Here is a 21,136-nt window from a genome sequence, read left to right on the forward strand (position 1 = left end):
CACCAGATATGTCCAAGCAATGGAACTGTGATTTCAGCATCCCAAACACGCACTCTATGATGATTCTGGTTTCTGCGTGTGCCTCATTATGGCGTTCTTGCGTGGCTGTGTGTGCATTTCTGATGGGAGTCATCATCCATGGTTCCAATACATAGCCAGCATCCCCCACCAGGTGGCCATATGGGATGTCCCCCTGGCAAATACCTGATACAGCTGTGAGGCATGCCAGATGTGGGAGTTGTGATAGCTTCCACGGCTGCCAGCACACACATCCATGATAATGCCGTGGGCATTGCACATGACATGGCAGTTGATGGAGGGGTATCCCTTACAGTTTATCTAGCACCTACCCTGCTCACCGGGTCGTGTCTTGATGTGTATGTGCGTGCAGTCTATTGCACCCAGTACCTCCAGGTAGTCTGCCACATGGTGGAAGAGATGCATATTGCTGGCCAACTCCTCCTGTGTTTGGGGAAGTATATGTGCTCATTGGCATGTTGGTACATGGCATCCAGGAACTGGTGGAGTACCCTGGATGCTGATGCCTGTGAGATCCCCATGATATCCCCAGTTGGCCTTTGGAAGGTACCTGTGGCTAGTATTCTCAAGCTTACACATACCTTCGTGTCCACTGGGATGGGTTCCCCTCTGTTACTTCTGGCTCTGAGGCGTGGCCGACACAGCTCAACAAGTTGCTGTAAGGTGTCCCTGTCCACCCTGTAATGCTCTACTATGTCCAGATCATGTAGCCCTGGTAGGTTACCCTGGGTCTGAACACTCTTCTCCTCCTCCGGTGCCTGAGATGGCTGTCAGCATCATCCTCCACACCACCGTCAGTCTCCAACACATGCTGGTGAATCAAAGCTATGGCAGCCCCTAACATGTACATATTAAAAGTTCCCTATCTGTATACACCAACGGTGCAAAGTGTCTGGAAATACACAAGTGTGTGTGTGGGGCTTTCACACCTTATACTATTGTGCTATGGATGCTGCTGGTGTAATTGGGTGTGTATGTGCAATTCCCGCTGCAGGGTATCTTAATTATTGGTTTTACAGCAGGTACTGCTATTGTGGGGCCTTTGGTCTTGACTTACACTTGTCTGCCATGATTCATCTATTGCCTTTTACTTCTATTTTCAACCTGATTCACCTCCCATTGTCAGGCATGCATCCAGCTGCCGCCTTTCTTGTTTTGTGCTTCCACAACCCGGGATTGTGTTGGGAAATGTGTTATGTAGCTGATCTACTGCAAGTTTGCTTTGTTCTGCTGCAACAGTTCTCTTTTCTTTGCTGTACGGCACCTCCCCTTTCCTGTTCTGCAGGTAGCTGCTAGCAGCCTTGTTAGCTGTTGTCAATGGCCCACTGTGAGTTCCTAGGTGTTAATTACTCATTTGTACTCCAATTACCATGCTGCAGCATTTCCTTACTGTCTTCCCATATCCTTCCTGTTTCAGCTGTGGTGCGCACCATGCACAGCTGTTTACTGGGTTTTGAGCACATTTTCATCCTCGTTCACATGCACTTTCGGTTACCTTGTGTGCTCTCAGCCAAGCAAAGCTATGGATACTTCCACACCCCTATCCTGCAGCTTTGCTTAGCAACAAGCAACCCGGATTAGCAATGCTCCAATGTGCTTACAGCTACAGTGACGCACCCCTCTCTTGATGTCATGTTTACCTCCAGGCCACACCTCGGTGTTGTATCACTATGCCATGTGGTACATCCTTACGCCAGCGGGGAGTTTGTGATTCAGTATTACTTGACTCATTTGCATGGCATTGACTATTAATTCCTAGTTACCGTGCAGAACACTGTCACAGACCCTTAGCAACCCTTGCGCCATGGTTGTGGTGTAGCATGCGTGCCATTGACTATTATGGGGAATTCATGAAGTGTGTTACATTGCAGTTTTATGACATCTAAATATATTTTCATTGTGATCCCGTTTGCACACCAATGCACTGCGGTTTTACTTTGCGTTAGTGTGGCCGTGAAATTAAATGTTATTTTTTATGTGTTGTGCATGTTTTTTTTTTGCCATTGGCTATATATTTAGCCATTGGCATATATTAACATTATAATACGTAAATTTGGTCCACTTTCATGGCTCCGATGTTATGTTTGTAAAAATGTAAACCTTTTTTTGGTTTACATTTCTTCATGCTTCGCCTGCACCACTTCATGAATCGCTATATACCTTCATTTGCATGCTACACTGCTGCGCATGGGGTAATTAGCATACATGCGCCGGGAGCTGTGCAGCTCTGGCGTACGCTGGTAGTGCACATGGAAACAGCTCGTACCTGAATCACTCGGCAGTCATATTTGGCATTAGATCGCCAACGCTACTCCAGCGCCTGGCGCAAGTTTCATGAATCCCAGGTTTTGTTTTTTGTTTTTTTTGTTGTGCTGAGCAAGGAAGAACAGAGAAGAAGCTTAAGGTGCAGCAAAAGGTATTATTTCTAATTGGTACATTAACATTTGTATATTTACCACAGAAGTTGTTCCAGTCATGAACAGAAAAGGCCCTCTGATGGCATTTTTGAGTTGTGGTTTAGAAATTTATGTTAGGTTAAGAAGGAAATATTTTAATTCATAACAATATGTTAAAGGTGCCTTTGCTGTCTGCTCCCTTAGCATGCTGTGTCTCTCCAATAATAATTATCCTAACTACATTTTGGAAAAATTGATAAATTCTATGTAAAATATAGCCTCCAGTGGTGTTATCCATTGAAATCTAGGCTACAGAACCTTCTCTTGACTTACTGACATCAGCAAAACAAAAAAGAAAACTTTATAATAACTGTCCTAATTACTTTTTGGAAAAATTGATAAACTCCATGTTAAATGTATTTATTTTATTTTATGTTTGTTTACCAGGAAAGTCTTTCTGGATGCATGTCTTTTTTCAGTGGAGGCCCGTGGAGAATAGCTCCACAAGCGACAATAATAAAAACATCCATAATACAAAATACATAATCAGCAGGGACTGGTAGTACAGCAGAGGTAATTTACAACATATTACAGTACTAGTAAAACAGAGGAGCGAACAAGTAAGACAATTTAACTGCAGTCAGTCACAAATGAAACATATCCGCAATAACTTTGATTAGTAACTACAGATGATATTAGCCTTCGAGTTTGTACAAAACATCTCATTTGAAAGGTTAAGATTAGTGCAATATTAAGCAGTTTTGAGAATGTAAGGAGTTTTCAGTAAGGAGGTAACGTTGCAAGGAGATCAACAAATCAGGGGCACTAATGAGCATAGTTTGTATTATCCAGGTGAGGTACAGTCACAGAGCCATGATCTATTAAGGTGATTTTTCAGTACTTTTTTAAACAGGGGTAAGGAGGTAGTGGAGGATATGTCAGAGGGTAAAGTATTCCAGATTTTAGGGAAAAAATATGAAAGAAGAGATGTGCCTGCCTTGTTGTTGGCTTTAGCGCTGTCAAGCAAGAAAGTTTGACTAGAGCATAGGGTTCTAGTACTAGAGTGTGGTTGCAATGGGTTTTGAAGTGCAGGAGTGTTATTGGGTTGGTATAGTAATTTATGGGGCTCTGTAAGTTGGCTGTAGAGTAAAATTTGAGGGAGTTCTAACCAATCTAGCTGTTTCAGATCTTACAACAGTGTGTCCTGTTAGTGGGTATAGTTGCAAACTCAGATATTTTGTTATAACATGATTCCAGTTTTGCTAAGTTCGTTTCTTTGAGGTTAATGAAAATTGGACAGACATAGAGAAGTGTGGACAGGAGGTGAGTTCGGGCTACAGTGGACTTCGTTTCTTTAGTGAGAAAGTATTTGTTGCATTAGAGAATGACTCTTTTTAAGCACCTTTTTAATAGTCTGTGAGATATGGATGTCAAACTTAAGGTTACTGTCAATTTCAACACCCAGGAGCTTGGCCTGGACTGATGTTGAGATAACATTTTTGTTTAGTAATGTTATTGTAAATGACGGAGAGGGAACAGTGGATTTTGTGGGGTGGAATAGCATAAGTTTACTTTTATTTGGATTAAGGGTCAGCTGAGAGTTTGTGAACCTGGCTTCTACTGCTGAAAAGGTATCTTGGGTCTGAGATTGTAATAGTTCTAAGGTGGACTTTCCACAAATTAGTGTGGAATCATTGGCTTATTGGATGATGGAGGCCTGTTGGGTGTCAGTATGGAGATCACTGGTGAAGAGAGAGATCAGGAGGTCCAAGGATGGATCCTTGAGGAACCCCTAGGTTGGCAGGCATAAGAGGGGAGAGTTCTTTCTGCCGCAGGACAGCTTGTTTGTGTTCTTGTAGGTAATTTTAGAACCATGTGAGAGTGGACTAATTAAGATTTAAGGTAGCAAGGACCGAAATTCGTTTAGTATGTGACATCATATCGAAAGCTTTAGAAAGGTGTAGGAATTTTGTTGAAACGTACGTGACATTATTTCTGTGGGACTTCACTGTGTTTGTAAAGGACAAAATACAGCCTCTGGTGATGTTATCCATTGAAACATATGCTACGCAACCTTCTCTTGACCTAATGACATCAGCAAAACAAAAGGAAAACTTTATAATAATTATCCTAACTACTTTTTGGAAAAATTGATAAACTCCATACAAAATACAGCCTCTGGTGATGTTATCCATTGAAACCTATGCTACGCAACCTTCTCTCGACCTGCTGACATCAGCAACACACAAAGAAAGAAAACTTTGTAGGTTATCTCTTTGTTAGAGAGCACACTGCTTTCGGTTGGCAGCTCAGCGTTTTGGCGCCCCCCCATGTAATATGCTGCTACATAATTGAATTTGCCCCCTAGAATTAGTCTATATTATTTTCTTTCTCTCTCCTTTCTACCACCATTCGTACAGAAACATCCTTTAACTAGTGCCAGTCCATAATCTACCATTCTTAGAAAAACATCCTTTAACTAGTGCTATTCCACAACCTATAGAGAAGAATTATTTTATAGATTCATAGGTTCATAGGTTCATACTAGGCTATCTGCCCTGGGGCATTTATAAGCCTAGCCCAATTGCGTTTGGCTTAGGCCACCCCATGATTTGAGTATACTGTGCCCATTTTAAAGTTTAGTTTACTGTGCCTCTGTCTAATAGTGACACTGAAGTAATCTCCGGGACAAACCCACGATCCCCCATCCACTCATCAAGATTCCCCCTGAAGAGAGTCAGTGAGGTGCTCTGCCTAGCATGAATTGGAATTCTATTCCAGAGCAAAGGGAGCCCCTGGGCCATGAATCTGTCCCTCCAGCATGTTCTATCCATTTCTGTGCTGAGGTTCAAGTCCCTCGAGCGCGTGGCTCTAAGGAATTTAGACTTTCTGAGGTGGAGCATGTCCATCAATTCTGGGTTGGACATAGCCCTATATGTCAGGCATAGATCGCCTCGAAGTAGGCGGCATGCAACTGAGTAGAGCTGGAGTTTTTTTAACCGAGCAGCATATGGCATCTGTTTGAGTCCCTCGATCCTCCTGGTGAGGTACTTTTGGGGTCTTTCCAATTTCTGCAGGTGTCGGGTAAGGTACATCCCAAAGGGGGCATTGTACTCTATGATGGGCCTGATGAGGAATGAATAAAGGGGCACGATTACCTCTCTTGATCTAGATGTGAATCCTTTCATGATGAGGTGGGCTATGTAGAAGGTCTTTCTAACCACTTTGGCAATGTGGTTGTCAAAGGAGAGATTGCTATCAACTTGGCTCCCCAGATCCCTAATTACTTTCTCTGTACTTAACGGGTTACCACCTATGTGGTAATTTGTGGGCATATTGTTTTTGCCAAAGGGTATGACTATACACTTTTTGGCACTTAGCTTTAGGCCATGGCTCTGGCACCAGTTATCCGTCTCTGTGAGACTATTTTGAAGGATGTTTGTGTCAGCTGGAGAGTCAATTATGGTGCCCAGTTTGCACTCATCTGCGAACTTGGTGAGCCATAGTCCTCCCACGTTGGCCTATACCTCAGAAAAGTAAATACCGAACAGGAGAGGTCCCAGGACAGAACCTTGTGGGATGCCACTTGTGACCGGTTTAGAGTCTGACATGGCTCCAGCAACTCTGACTCTGTGGGTTCTGTCTTTGAGCCAGTTTGCAACCCATCTTGTGACATAGGGGTTTATATTTAGGCTGGATAGCTTATCTATGATGCCCGAGTGGGGTATTGTGTCAAATGCCTTTGCGAGGTCCAGATAGGCTGTGTGGACTACATTCCCTTCATCTATGGCCTTGGTGACTGTTTTGAAGAAGTCAACCAGGTTCACAAGGCAGGATCTGCCCCTGACAAAGCCAAATTGGGTAAGATCTAGTGTCTGTAGGTCCCCAATGTCTTTGTTTATGAGTTCCATGATGATCCTCTCCATAGCCTTGCAGACTCTAGTAGTCAGGCTTATGGGGCAATAGTTACCAGGGTCTGTAGAGGCGCCACCTTTTTGGAGTGGGACCACTGTTGCTGTACACCATTCTTTGGGCACATATCCTGTAGTGAGGCTGAGATTGTACAGCAGTTTTACTTGAGGGATTAGTTCTTCTTGGAGTTCATGTAGGACGCAACCCGGGACGCCATCTGGTCCCATGGAAGCAGTGTTTTTTGCTTTGGAGACGGCGGCCTTCACCTGAGCATCAGAGATGTTTGGGAGGCTGCACTCTGCCGGGATAGATACTAGCTCTTTTGGGGGGGGGGGGTGGAGACGTTTTCCTGAACCTGTCTGCCAGGATACTGACGATGTCTGTGGGTTCAGTGTATTTTTTGTTGTTTAGAATCAACTCAGAACAAGTCTGGCAGTTGCATCCCAGGTTCCAAACATAACTGAAAAAAGCCTTATGATTGTCTTTAGTGTCCCGAGCAATTTTTCTCTCAAAGCTGGCCTTGGAGAATTTTATGAGGGATCGTAATTTTTTGCTAGTACTGATCAGAGATGCCTTCCCTTTTTAGGGATTTTGCTCTATCATGTAGTAGCTTCCTCCTTCTGTTGTACAGTTTATTTATGGTTGGGGTCCACCAGACAGGACGCCTGCCTTTGGGTGATTAGGTCTTGATTTTGTTTGGGATAGCATGATCCATGCATTCCTGGAGATGTCCGTAGAATGCGTTTATATAGGATTCTGCAGTTTGGGCTGGAGTTTCCACTGGCCCTGGGGCCTTGAAGGATTCCACTTCGGTTTTGAGAAGTGTACTAAACAAGACATCTGCAGCAGCCGGAAAGGCCACAGAAGTACCCCACAAACAGGACCACTGGCCTCAAACAAATACCCTACACTGACCACCTCAAAAAGCCCTACGCTCACCTCCTCAAAAAGCTCCAGCTCTACTCCGCAGCATATCGCCCACTCCAAGGTGATCCCTGCCTAACACACAAACCTATGTCAAACCCAGAGCCGCTGGACATGCTACACCTAAAGAAATCCCAATCCCTCCGAGCCACATGCTCCAGGGACCTAAACCTTGTCACCACAATAAACAGGACATGTTGGAGGGACAGAGTCATGTCCCAGAGACTTCCCATACTCTAGAACAGGCCACCCATCCACGTCAAGCACTCCTCAAAAAAATCTTGATGAGTGGATGGGAAACAGGAAATACACCCCAGGGATCACTTCTGTGTCTCTGCTCGACAGTGGCACAGGAAAATAACTTTCTTGGGTGGCGTAAGCCAGGGAACCTTGCTGGCTAGGCTTACATAGGCCCCTGGGCCGATAGCCTAGTACCTACCTATGAACCAATTAACATACATACATACCCACACACATTCTCTCTCATACAGACAAACAGTTTAAATTACACAAAGACACACACACACACACACACACACACACACACACACACACACACAATCTTAGGTTCATAGGTTGGTACTAGGCTATCGGCCCTAGGGCCTGTACAAGCCTAGCCACAACAATTCCCTGGTGGAAGTTCCTAGGTGGGGTATAATAATTGCAACATCACAATAATAAATGTATGGAATGTGACTGCATCTTTAAGAGATTAAGGAAAATTGACTAGGAGACAATTAAATGAGCTTTTAGATGACATTACTGATTGGCAAAATTCCCCCTGCAAAATTTATCACTGCACAAAACAATGATTTTTTTTTAACTCAACGCTAACATAACATGTTACAAGAAATCTCTTCCCGATAGTGTGGGACTATTTTCTAAGTCAATCCAGTAGTATAAGTCTAACACAAGCATGCCGATGCCGTGCCAAGCTTAGCATACTTGAGCCCCATTGCGTACCAGTACACAGTTTGCAGAAGGAAGTAAAACACATATTCAAATGTACGTCTCTTGAACCGCAGAATGCATTTAGAGGACATTGCCGTTATGACTTGTTTTAGTGCCTCTATCCATGTAATCCAAATATATATTTTGCTGCTAATATTTATTTTATTCCAGACTAGGATTATTCCATATAAAGTTATAATCGTTATTTTCGCATTTGGTTCACAAGCAAGCTAAACTTTTTTTTTCTGTTAAGACACTGAGTTCAAAAAGTAAGTTAACTAACTGATATTTTTTGTACTACTTTGCTTACTTCCACCTCGACTCTTCTGCATGTCATATTCATTTGCATTAACTTCCTCCCTGCCCCCCCCCCCCTGTCCTCCATTTGATACGAGCTAACAAATAGTCCCTGTACCTGTATGTGCCATTTCCAAAGGTGCTTTGCTGTCCGCTCTCTGTCCGCTGCAGCGTGCGCTTTTTATTTTTTATTTTAACTGAATATTGTAAAGTGAAGGTATTTTCCAACCAGCTTTACCACAGTTTTTTGTATCTAGCTGCAATTAATCATTTTGCTCTGGAAATGTACAAATATCTTTGTTGGTTTGGCATGCATACTGTCTGGTTTAGCGTTTCTTGTAAAATGCAAACTGCACCCAGGCTGTAGAACATCCTGCAGCTGTAATTAGTCTTTTTGGAATGCTAAAGTAACTTTGTTGGCTCACCAGCTGTACTGCCTTATTTTGCATTTCTTGTTAAATGCAAAAATGCTATAGATGTAACTAGTCATTTAATGAAAATGCAAAAAATAGCTATGTTCGTTTGCTACCTATTGTTTCCTGTTAAATGCGAACTGCATAGGCTGTTAGACCATGCTGAAGCTTTGTCTGACAATAATTCCAAGCCCTATTGCGTCTCTTTTAGCTTGCCTTGTTAACCCAACACACTTTTACTTGTATTTTGCCACTTTAAGCTATGCAGCTAGTACAAGCTACTCTATGGCTACCTACTGGGATAACTTCAACACATACTCTGAAGCTGGAGACGGCCTTGCCATTTTACTGTTAACAATCTCTGATATTGCAGTTTTTCGTGATTATGTTATTGACGATGTCTTCCATGCAGAGTGCGGTAATGTGTCTTTACATTTTCAGTGTTTGCTTTTTGATAGCGTTCTTGTTTTCTAACCATTATTGGTTTGACAGACATGTTACAAAATATCAAGATTACATAAGTTGCAGTGGATATGTTTTCTAACTTACTAATAATTCTTACAGTACTTTTCCATTTTTGCTACTATTCTCCTCTTACCTTTCTCCATGCTTTCCTTTTCTCTATTTACAGATAATAATTATCCTAAATAGCCGCGGCGCTACAGCGGTAGCGTTGTTGCCTCATAGTAAGTAAGAGGTTCGATTCTCGGCTGGAGCGCCTTCTGTGTGGAGTCGAGTGGCTTCCGAAAGACATGCGTGAATGGGCGTGCCTTCGCTGAAGGTTGGACGTCAAACATAAACAGATAATTATCCTAACTACTTTCTGGAAGAATTGATCAACTCTATGCAAAATGCAGCCTCCTGTGGCATCATCCATTGAAACCTATGCTACGCAGCCTTCCCGTGACCTACTGACATAAAGGAAAACTTTGTAGGTTTTTTTTCTATTCCCAAGAGAGCACGCCGCTTTCGTTTGGCAGATGAGTGTTTTGGCACCGCCCCCCCCATGTAATACTGGCTTCATAATTGAATTTGCCCCCTAGAATTAGTCTATATTGTTTCTCTCTCCTTTTTACCACATTCATAGAAAACCTCCTTTAACCAGTGCCATTCCATAAGCTATACAAAACAATTATTTTATATTCTAGTGCCTCTCTATCCATGCAATCGAAATATATTTTTGCTGCTAACGTCTGTTTTATTCCAAACTAATGATCATTCCATATAAGCCCATAATCTCCAGATTTACATTCAGTTCCCAAACAAGCTAAACATATTTTGTCTTTGTTAAGACACTGAGTACATAAAGTTAGTTAACTGATAGTTTTTTGTACTACTTTGCTTACCTCCACCTTGGCTAGCTAAACTCCACCTTCAATGCATCTCATCTTGCAGTCCTCTTTTCTCCCCTCCCTCTTCTTCAATCAATCCTCCAGCACTCCTGCACTCTAATTCTACATTCAAATGTCCTGCTCCACCCCAAACTTGCACCCTCTGACACTTCTATTCTAACTCCCTCCTGTTTCGTAGAAGCCCACCCTCTCCTTCTTGCTACCTTCCAATCCATGCTTGTCACCATACCAGTTGCCCCATTACTGCTTCTCATCTCCTCCTTGACCTCTTACCATACCAACCTATTTTATCTAAAAACATCACCAACACTCTCCGAAACATGTCACAACCATAACGTAACCCTGTCATACTCTATTTCTCCCTTCCTATACAACTTTTCTTACACTCATCTCTTCAAAACCAAAGGCTTGTCTTACCCTTCCTCTCGCTCCCCTAGAATCAACCTAAAACATAACATCTACATCTCTTACACTCCAAAGCTCACCCTACTTGCTAGAGTTCTCCTTCTAGCTGGTGACATACACCCTAATCCAGGTCCCTCCATATCACTCCTACCTCTATCCAAACAACATACTTCTCTTCCACCCCTCCTCCTCAGCCCCCTCTTTAACCCCCTCCTCGTTATCCATTCTATCTATAAACATGCAACGTCTTCTAAACAAAACCACTGAACTCCATACATGGATTGCCCACAATATTCCATATATCTTAACCTTGTCTGAAACCTGACTAAAATCCCATATACCAAATACTGAAATCCTACCCCCTGGATATAATATCTATAACCAGGATAGGATCTCATAAAAAGGAGGTGGTGTAGCCATACTCTACTCTGAACAACTGAAACTTTCTCCTTTATCCGCCCCGCCCCCCAATTTTCACCCTGCCAAACTATTAATACTATACCGCCACATAAACTCACACAAAAAATTTCCTATTGCTTCCATCTATATCCCACCAGGCAAAAACATCACTATTCTTGAAAACATACTGCCCTGGATCTCACAAAACATACCCAATGAAACTGTCATACTGGGTGATGTAAATATTGACTAGAAAACACTAAGTGCAAGCTCCCCTGTCCAAAGCATCAGTCTCTATGGATTTACCCAGCTCATCACCGCTCCCACTCACTTGAATAAACATTACAACTCCGGCACTATCCTTGACTGGTTACTGACTACTGACCCATATCTCTGTCACAACCTTAGTACACTTCCTGATACCTTAAGTGACTACCTACCCATCTACACCCAAAGACAGTCTCCACAACTATGCAGACCTCATCTTTATAAAGACTGCCATAAACTCTGTAGCTTCAACTCAACATTTAATGAAAGACACTCATCTATAAACTGGTCCAGCCTGCATAGCCTTCCCCTTAATGACACTGTGCTGAAATTCAACCACATCTTCCTAGACATCCTCAACACACTAGCATCCCTTCGGAAAATCAGTATAAAATCAAATTATACCCCCTGGGTAACAAAAATACATCATTCCATTATGCATCCAAGATATTCTGCTTGGAAAACATGGCTAAAATCCAAATCCCCTACTCACCATCAAATGTTTAAAGAACTTAGAAACCATACAAAAGAGCAAATTTGCAATAACAAGAAAAAATGTTACTATAAGGCACAATCTAGCCATCACTCTAATCCCAAAAACTTCTGCAGAACTATCAAAACTATCCTTCACCCCAGAAACCCTCAAATTCATAATCCTTACCCTAACAATTCAGCACAGGATACTACCTCCCTCCTCAACCATTACTTCATTGACAGTATCCATAAATTGACCAACACTGACCAGAACTCCAACTCTACTATCCCCCCCAAACATCTGCTAACAAAACCTTCTTCTCCGTTAAACCTATCTCCACCACTTATATAAAACCTCTCCTCCAAAACTAAAACCATGTTCTCCTTCTGCTGATAATCTACCCCCTCTTTCTCAAACTTGCAACAGACTCTATAGCCTATCCAGTTGCTATACTTATCAATAAATCAATTCATGAAGCCACTGTGCCTGACATCTGGAAATCTTTCTATGCAATACTCCTACACAAAGGAGGCAACTCCACAGATCCATCTAACTTTAGACCAACAGCTATTCTCTCCCCTCTATCAAAATCCTCAAAAAATGTATACACACTCAGCTGCTCACATTTATTATCCAAGAAAACCTTCTGACACCTACCCAACATGGTTTCCATCCAAACCACAGTACTACTGCAGCCCTTTTATCTTTCACACATACAATAGCTGAAGCTCATGATAATAAAAAACTTGCCTCATGTCTATTCCTAGACCTGTCAAAAGCCTTCAACACAGTATCACATTCTAAACACCAAACCAAATTAGCCAATCTCAATCTCTCAGCTTCCACTCTTGAATGGTTTTCCAGCTATCACTTAAATAGACTGCAATCTGTCAGAGGGCAGTCTTCCTGCTCTCCATTTCTACCCATCCATACAGGTGTTTCCCAGGGTTCCATCCTGGGACCCTTTCCATTCAACATTTTTACTAATGACCTCCATACCTCTTGCTATCAGTCCTCTATCATTCAGTTTGCTGATGATTCTACTTTCATCGCTTCTTCTGAAAGTATCTCTCAACCTCACATTATTACCCAAAACTCATTTCTCTCTGTATTTTAAATCGTAAAAATCACTTTCACATCTCAAACCCACCTTTACCATCTCATCGACAAATAAAACCATCATTAATGTAGAATTCCCACACAAAGAAACCTGTTATGATAATAGATGATCAATTAAAATTAGACCTCCATGTCCAACAATCCATTAAAAAATAGCCAAAAAACGGACTCCTTTATAGGAACAAAAAATTCCTTACTCTAGACTCTCCTGGACTCAAGCTTATCTACTTCCAAGCCTTGTCTATGCCACTCCAATCCTTGCAAACCTTCAATCTTCCTTAAGCACTAAACTGGAACAGGCATACAATAAAATTGGAAAAATTTGCGGCAAACCTACCACATACTTCTCACCACTGCTTGACACTAAAGAACATACAGTGGCTTGAATTCCCTCATCAACTTCAACTTTCCCAACTCCACATAACTCACTTCTTACTTTACAACTCCTCCCTCCAATCTTGTGTCATACTACACCTCTACATGCCCACTCCGTAGCACAGACCGACATCTTTTACTGATATACAAACTTAATAAACGTGTCGGTAAAGTATTGTACAAATATTCAGTATCTCATAATTGGAACAAATTTACACTCAACAGTAGATGCACTACACACCCCAGCAGTTTCAAAAAAGAACTAAAAAATGATCTCTCTCTTAGATATGCCCTTGTCAGGCCCCGTGTAAACCCTTGCCTCTTCCTTCTGCCCCTACCTTCTTGCTCTACTGCTTTTACCTGCAAACACGTTCACGATGTTAAGGTTTAAACAGCTTACCCCAGTTATTTATGTACTATATACACGTGTAAAGTTGTTTCTCATTTGTTGGTTTATTGCATGTAACATATTTATGTTTATAATTTTTTGGATTCCTCAGATTTGTAACCTGTTATAGCTTGTTACTGCTCTCTTTTGGTCCCTTTTGTTTATATTTACTTTGCATGTTTTATATATTGTATACGTCTTCCTCTTTCTGTATTTGGATCTTTTTGCCTCAGGTCTTCACTGAAAATGGGCTTCATCTCAGTTGGATCAACCCAGTTAGCATATGTCAAATAAATACATAACTAAATAAAAAATATGGATACTTTGAAGACGAGGCTGGCCTGGTCTGAAGTTCAAAACCCAGAAGATTGGAAACTGGTACAAGAGAGAGAAAGAACAAGAATAGAATCCATGCAGAATATAGATGTCATTTGTAAAATAAGTTTAAAAAGGAGCTAGTTGGCCATGAAAGCCATGTTTATTATAATATATCAATAATATTTTGTGATCGCTAAAAGCTACCTATTATATACATACATATAAATATTTCAAGCACAGACATTAATGCCATTTTAGCTGGCCAATATAACAAAGCACTGAGTGAGTCAGACAGAAAATTTCCCCACCCGGTTACTGTTGTGTTCTTAAACATCATTGCCTTTCTAGTTGCCTGCCCCTTATGTTAATTTGACCATATGTCTCATTTCCTCTCTGCTTTTACTGACTGGTGTGAGTAAGCACAAAATTATCATTTTGTGAAATCACTCCCCTTCAACTATTTAAATATATTGGCTGATCCTACTGCATCCCATAGTACCAGAATACAAAAGTGTCCAACCCCTTTCAGTCTAACTTGCTCTTTTAAAACTAGTGGCTCTCCACTAAAACTTAGTGTACACTGAAGTGTTTAGGATAAACCATTTTTTTCATCTTACTTTTAATATCTATTGCAAGACCACCAGTTATTAGAGAGCCCACATTCTGCCTCTCAGTAGTCATCCTGGGATTAGTGCTTCTGTTTTCTCCTGTTGAGAGAAGGAGTGCAGTTACATTATTTCCTGGAAACTGATGATCACCAGAAAGCTTAATAACTGCTTTATAGGTGACAGCTTGGAATTTGGGCTGATATTCTGATCCTGGTGAGAGTAGGAGCAGAGTCCATTGATTTCTTATACTACTCAATACTAGAAGTCTCAGCCTCAAAATGCACGCTCTCGAGGCGCTCCTGAAAATGGAGAACATCAATATCTGTGCAGTAACTGAGACCTGGTTCAAGGCTCCAGAGAGCCCCCCTGCAATGCCAGACTACTACTCTTACCACACATTTCAGCCACTAAACCAGGACGAATCTCTAAAGGTGGAGGAGTGTCCATATTCATCAAGGATACCCACACCTCCAGACTAGTTGCCCAACACAATGCATCTGAAATTCTCCAGGTGCAACTAACACTAGACAAGACTGCAATTCAAATTGTAGCTTGCTACAGATCCCGCACCATGCCCCAAGATCCTCACTACACCTTTCTAAGCATAATGGAACATATTAAGATCCAATCAAACACCCTTACAATGGGTGATTTCAACTACCCTGCCATTAACTGGAAAAACTACCCAACTACCCTGCCATTAACTGGAAAAACTACTCATATACTAATACCTTTGCCAAACGCTTCACGGAATTCATAAACTCCAATGCCCTGGATCGACTCATCCATTGTCCCACCAGGGGCACAAATATCCTAGACCTGGTCATTACCAACATGGGAAATTGTTGCTGCACACCAGTGGTCACCCTCTTGCTGGTAAGGTCTGACCATAATCTAATCACCTTCGACATCCATATCCCACCCCCACCCCCCAGTAAGGAAACCTCTGTAAAAAACTTCTCCAAGGCCAACTTCATGCGACTCAAGTCAGAAGTGACAAACTTCAGGGCAACCATGCAGCTGGGAACTGAAAGTTCGACTGCTGAATCCTACATTAAAGCACTGTACAAGCACATACACTCATGCATGAATCGCGCCATCCCAAATAGAACCAAGATACTCTCCTCCAAAAAAAGGAAGAAAATCTGGTGGTCCCCTGCCATAAACAAACTATACAACAGAAGGAAGAAACTCTTGCAGAAAAAAGGAAAATCCCAGGCTGCAAAAAACTCCCTTACTAGCCTCAGTAAAATACTGAGATCCCTAATAAAATCCTCCAAAGCTAGTTACAAAAATAGAATTGCTAAAGATTCCAAAAACAACCACAAGACATTCTATAGCTATGTCAGGAATCTAAATGGCAATACTCAAATCTGATCTGAGCTATAACAGAACGACATTAAATATACCATTCCCAAGGACATAGCTAATATCCTGGCAGATCGTTTCAGTGCCAACGTCACCCCCTCTCGACCCCTTCTCAATTCCAGAAGATTACCAAATTCTGGTAATCATGGCCACACAGGTAAAATATGCACTTTCCAAAGCTAAGAATGCAGTTTCCATGAGACCAGATGACATCCCGGGCTGTGTATTACATGAATTATAGGATGTGCTGGCACCTCACCTAAGTATCATATTTAACCACAGCCTCACCTCAGGCTTCGTACCCACTGAGTGGCGCACAGCTACAGTTATCCCACTCCACTAGGGGGGATCCACCTTGGATCCTGGGAACTATCACCCCACCAGTCTGACGAGCCTGATCTCCAAGGCTATGGAACATATTGTCATGGAACTTATAAACAAAGACATTGGCAACCTTCAAACACTGGACCCCACCCTGTTTGGGTTCATGAAGGGCCGATTGCATCTCCTGAACCTAATTGACTTCTTTGACTCAAGTCTCCAGAGCTGTGGACTAGGGTAAGGCAGTCCATACAGCCTATCTGGACCTCACCAAGGCCTTCGACACCATCCCTCACTCTGGAATCATAGATAAACCTACTAAGCTGGGCATTAATCCTTACATCACTCAATGGGTCACAAACTGGCTTACTGACAGAACCCACAGTGTAAAAGTAGCCAACTACAAATCCAGCTCCAGACAAGTGATAAGTGGAGTGCCTCAGGGTTCGGTTCTGGGACCGCTCTTGTTTGGCATCTACTTTTCCAACACCAAGGGTCTCTGGCTAACAAAGTTTGCAGATGACTGCAAACTGGGAGCCATTATTGAATCCTGGATATTCTACAAAAGGGCCTTACAGAAACAGATGCTTGGTGTCAGAGCCATGGGCTCAAACTCAATGCCAAGAAGTGTACAGTTATCCCGTTTATGAAAAAACATGTACCTGTGAATTACCACACTTGTGGCAACACACTAAACACTGAAAGTATGATGAGACCTAGGAACACAGGTGGACAGCGGCCTCAGCTTTGATAACCATGTCACCACAACAATTAGGAAATCCTTCTATGTGGAGCACTTTATCACTAAGGGCTTTTCATCCAGAAAAAGAGGTCATTGTTCCACTGTACTCATCCCTCATTAGACCCATCATTGAGTACAATGCCCCATTTGGTATGAACCTCACTAGACTTCTGCAGCAACTGGAAAGACAGCAGAAGTACCTCACTAAAAGAATCACAGGTCTAAAGCAGATGCCCTATGCTGACCGCCTAAAAAATTTCCAGCTATACTCTGTGGCATATCGTCTACTCAGAGGCGATCTCTGCTTAACATACAAGGCCATGTCAAACCCAGAGCTGTTGGACATGCTACACTTAAAGAAATTCCAATCCCTCAGAACCACACACTACAGGGACCAAAACCTTGTCATCAAAATAAACAAGACATGCTGCAGAGATAGGTTCTTGACCCAGAGACTGCCCATACTCTGGAACAGACTGCCCATACATGTCAAGCAGAGCACCTCCTTGGCCCTCTTAAAAAGGAACCTTGATGATTGGATGGGTGATAGAAAATTTGCCCCAGGGATCACAGCAAAAGCCCTGCTAGACAGGGGTCCAGGGAAGTAATATTCTGATATTAATACCAGGGAATTATTATGGCTAGGCTTGTATAGGCCCTAGGGCCATTAGCCTAGTACCAACCTATGAACCTATGAACCTTTCTGGTTGGAGAGTGAGTGTCTGTGCTTAATGTACATGATTGGTCTGGTTGCTATTTGAGGCATCTAGCAGAAAAAGGCTACAAGCCTGCAGACCCTTGCATCATCTGGGACAAGACTGTGGATCACCAAACAGGTTGTGGTCTGCTTCTCTTCTTGGGATTGGTGCTAACATTTTGCTTCTGGTGAGAGAAGTAGTAAAGGAGTATTGTATCCCAACAGAGTGAAGCTGTGCTGAGACCAGCATTAGTAGTAGCCAGGCAGTAGCCATCCATGCGACTCCCCTCTTTTCATCATTCTCGACAAGCTAATTCTTTCTTTTCAGTAAGTACTATTCGATTAGTTTCTAACTTCAGAATATCTGCCTAAATACTTCATCCTTAAATTTTCAGGGTTTATGTATTAGTTTCTCCTCAAGTGTTTGGCAGTGCTCTGTACAGACTCATACACCGTGAGTGACATTTTTCCAGTAAAAGCACAAGTGAAATTTCTCTAATATCTAGTTGCACACAGAACAACTAGTTTGCAGTTACAAGCACTGTCCACATAGTTGCAAACCGAATACTCCTAGCAGTGATTGATATTCTCACTTCAACAGTCTAATTAATAAAAAAGGGTCTGTTGCCATAGATATGAACTTTCCTAATGTCTTTGTTACCAGCTTGCTGGATATGGGCATCCTGAGACAATGTAGAAATTGGCTCATGTTTACTGACAACCAATTAATTCTTAAACAAACTGATATGGTAAGAGAGATGTATTTACACAACATTACTGGAGGCAAAGCTCTCACATAAAACTACTCGTAATGTCAATAAGGTTGTCAGTAGCACACATGCTGCACCCATCACGGACAATTCAAAGCAGACATATAGACCCACATACACTGAGGCACTTACATGTAACTTTCCTAAACCACAAAGACCTCCTAGACAAAGTACATTTAAGAAATACCCTCAGCAGCCCCAAACACACTCTTTCAAAACAACACCCACATCAACACATAGAGCTACATCTCATGGAGCCTCTACCTCTAAGCCCATAAGGCAAGCCACCACAATCTAACATTCTAGCCATTGTAGACTCTATCAAGAGACACAATGATGTCCCTCGCACCAGGCTGAGTAAGGAGAAAGCCACAGTCAGTTGCTTATCAGGGGCTAGGATGTGCCACATTATGCATGCACTCAGGTCATTGGATTTTAATTACCAATATGACTCAGTCATAGTTCATGTGGGAGTGAATAGGTTCATAGGTTCATAGGTTCATACTAGGCTATCTGCCCTAGGGCATTTATAAGCCTAGCCAGAATGTGTTTGGCTTTCGCCACCCATTTTAAATTTATTTTGCTATGCCCTTTTTTGAGGTTAGTATACTGTGCCTCTGTCTAACAGTGACACAGAAGTGATACCCAGGGTAAACCTACGATCTCCCATCCACTCATCAAGATTCCTCTTGAAGAGAGTCAATGAGGGACTCTGCCTAACCTGGACTGGGATTTTATTCCAGGGTGAAGGGAGCCTCTGGGTTATGAATCTGTCCCTCCAGCATGCCCTATTTATTTCAGTGCTGAGGTTCAAGTCTCTCGAGCGCGTAGCTCGATGGGATTTGGATTTTCTGAGGTGCAGCATGTCCATTAATTCCGGGTTGGACATGGCTTTATACGTAAGGCACAGATCGCCTCTGAACAGGTGGTATGCTACTGAGTAGAGCTGGAGTTTCTTTAACCGGGCAGCATATGGCATCTGTTTGAGCCCTTTGATCCTTTTGGTGAGGTACTTTTGGGGTCTTTCCAGTTGCTGCAGGTGTCTGGTAAGGTACATCCCAAAAGGAGCATTGTACTCAATTATGGGCCTGATGAGGGATGAGTAAAGAGGCATGATGACGTCCCCTGATCTAGATGTGAATCACTTCATGATTAGGTGGGCTATATAAAATGTTTTTCTAACCACTTTGGCCACGTGGTTGCCAAATGAGAGATTGCTATCAACTTGGGTCCCCAGGTCCCTAATTACTTCTTCTGTACTTAATGGATTACCACCTATGTGGTAATTTGTGGGCACTTTGTTTTTGCCAAAGGGGATGACTATACACTTTTTGGCATTTAGCTTGAGGCCATGGCTCTGGCACCAGTTGTCTGTTTCTATGAGGCCCTTTTGGAGGATGCTTGTGCCAGCTGGAGAGTCGATTATGGCACCCAGTTTGCAGTCATCTGCGAACTTGGACAGCCACAGTCCTTCCATGTTGCCTGTACCTCCGAGAAATATATACCGAACAAGAGAGGTCCCAGGACTGAGCCTTGTGGGTCACCACTTGTAACTGGTTTGGAGTCTGACATGGCTCCAGCAATTCTAACCATGTGGGTTCTGTCCTTGAGCCAGTTTGCAATCCATCTAGTGATATAGGAGTTTATATTTAAGCTGGTGAGCTTATCTATAATGCCCGAGTGGGGTATTGTATCAAAGGCTTTTCCGAGGTCCAGGTAGGCTGTGTGGATCACCTTCCCCTCGTCAATGGCCTTGGTGACTGTTTCAAAGAAATCAACCAGGTTTAAGAGGCAGGATCTGCCCTTAACAAAACCGAACTGGTTAGGATCCAGTGTCTGTAGGTCCCCAATATCTTTATTTATGTGGTCCATGATGATCCTTTCCATAGCTTTGCAGACCAAGCTAGTCAGGCTTATGGGGCGATAGTTTTCAGGATCCGTTGAGGCACCACCTTTATGGAGTGGGACCACTGTTGCTGTACGCCACTCTTTGGGCACATATTCTGTAGTAAGGCTGAGATTGAACAGTAGTTTTATGTTTGGATTTAGCTCTTCTTGGAGTTCATGTAGGACGCAGCCTGGGACACCGTCTGGTCCCATTGATGCTGTGTTTTTTGCTTTGGAGAGAGCGGCTCTTACCTGAGCATCTGAGATGTCAGTGGGCAGTACTCTGCTGGGATAGATATTTGCCCATGACAACATGAGATCTACCTCCCTGGACTATTTGAAGAGAGACATCATAGAGCTTTCAGAATATGTGTCTCCGGATGGTATCAGCCTAGCATTGAGCAGCATTTTACCTTCTCCAAGAATGATGCCACAGTATGAACAAAAGATGATTGACTTTAATAATTGACTTAGTTTAGGTGTCATTCTAAGGGGCTGCAATATTTGTCAGAATGGAAGGAGATGGTAAACAGACCATGCTGCTTTGCCAGAGATGGTCTGCACCTCTCTCCTCTAGGCTTTTGAATATTATCTAAAACATTGTCTTCCCCCATAGTGTCTTTTTTTACGCAATGCCAAATTGAAAGTACTTCCAACATACCAAATCAAAACCAAGAAAATCTAAAGGTATTACTGCTCAATGCTGGGAGCCT

The sequence above is a fragment of the Protopterus annectens genome, chromosome 17.part0 (assembly GCF_019279795.1).
Source record: "Protopterus annectens isolate FY-2018-M chromosome 17.part0, PAN1.0, whole genome shotgun sequence".
NCBI classification, from domain to species: Eukaryota; Metazoa; Chordata; order Ceratodontiformes; family Protopteridae; genus Protopterus; species Protopterus annectens.